Genomic DNA, 1,509 nt, shown 5'->3' with positions numbered 1-1,509 from the left:
CACCCTACTTCATCCTGTTTCACCCTGCTTCATCCTGCTTCATCCTACTTTATCCTGCTTCATCCTCTTTCACCCTGCTTCATCCTGCTTCATCCTGTTTCACCCTGCTTCACCCTACTTCATTGTGTTTCACCCTGCTTCACCCTACTTCATCCTCTTTCACCCTGCTTCGTCCTGCTTCATCCTCTTTCACCCTGCTTCATCCTGCTTCATCCTGTTTCACCTTGCTTCACCCTACTTCATCCTGCTTTTTCCTTTTTCACCCTGCCTTATCGTGCTTCACCCTACTTCACCCTGCTTGTTCCTGCTTCACCCTCTTCATCCTGCATCACACTGCCGTATCCTGCTTCACCCTACTTCACCCTCCTTGTTCCTGCTTCACCCTGCTTACCCTACTTCATCCTGCTTCAGCCTGCCTTACCCTGCTTCACCCTACTTCACCCTGCTTCATCCTGCCTTAACCTGCTTCACCCTACTTCACCCTGCTTGTTCCTGCTTCACCCTACTTGATCCTGCTTCACCCTGCATCACCCTGCTTCACTCTACTTGAACCTACTTCATCCTGATTCAACCTGCTCAAAAGGAGAGAAATCAGTTAAAAAAACAAAGTCCAATTTAAACAGGAACATGTCACTTACCACAAAGCTTTGATTAGCACCTCCCTCATCAACTAGAAGACGGACAAGGATTTTAGGTGGAGACAGAAAGCCCATGTTATTGGCTGCAGGTGGAGACATGAGGTGGATGTTAACACAAGCCGATGTTGTTGGCTGTAGATGGAGAATTGAGGTGGATGTTAACACAAGCCGATGTTGTTGGCTGCAGATGGAGACTTGAGGTGGATGTTAACACAAGCCGATGTTGTTGGCTGCAGATGGAGACTTGAGGTGGATGTTAACACAAGCCGATGTTGTTGGCTGTAGATGGAGACTTGAGGTGGATGTTAACACAAGCCGATGTTGTTGGCTGCAGGTGGAGACTTGAGGTGGATGTTAACACAAGCCGATGTTGTTGGCTGCAGGTGGAGACTTGAGGTGGATGTTAACACAAGCCGATGTTGTTGGCTGCAGGTGGAGACTTGAGGTGGATGTTAACACAAGCCAATGTTGTTGGCTGCAGGTCGAGACTTGAGGTGGATGTTAAAACAAGCCGATGTTGTTGGCTGTAGATGGAGACTTGAGGTGGATGTTAACACAAGCCGATGTTATTGGCTGTAGGTGGAGATGTAAGGTGGATGTTCTACAGTTGGATGGTCAACACTGTAGAGCAACAAAAACAGAGAAAAACAAACATTAAACCTTAAATGGAACTATTTACACGGAACTATAAACAGAACTATATACAAAAGTTAATTGTGAAATTGAAATAAAAAATGGATGAAGAGGCTCTGAGGAGGATTTCAGTCTGTTTGTCCCAGAACTTCTGGTCTATGTTCTGGGACCACACTGGAAGACCACGGCCACTCGTCTGCCCACAAGAGAGAAGAAACATCAATGAAATAAACAGTTT

At 46.4% G+C, this 1,509-nt stretch overlaps 1 long non-coding RNA gene across 1 annotated transcript; it reads right to left on the bottom strand.

Annotated features, from left to right (window-relative positions):
* Window positions 1-218: 218 nt before the first annotated feature.
* Window positions 219-576, bottom strand: LOC121650471. Its single transcript, XR_006012282.1, has 3 exons — window positions 547-576; window positions 437-456; window positions 219-268 (listed from the first exon to the last, which is right to left on the bottom strand). It is a non-coding gene; the product is annotated as an uncharacterized LOC121650471 (long non-coding RNA).
* Between the last annotated feature and the right edge of the window lie 933 nt (window positions 577-1,509).

The sequence above is a fragment of the Melanotaenia boesemani genome, chromosome 2 (genome assembly GCF_017639745.1).
Source record: "Melanotaenia boesemani isolate fMelBoe1 chromosome 2, fMelBoe1.pri, whole genome shotgun sequence".
Classification (NCBI taxonomy): domain Eukaryota; kingdom Metazoa; phylum Chordata; class Actinopteri; order Atheriniformes; family Melanotaeniidae; genus Melanotaenia; species Melanotaenia boesemani.
This window is presented reverse-complemented; position numbering and strand designations above follow the sequence as displayed.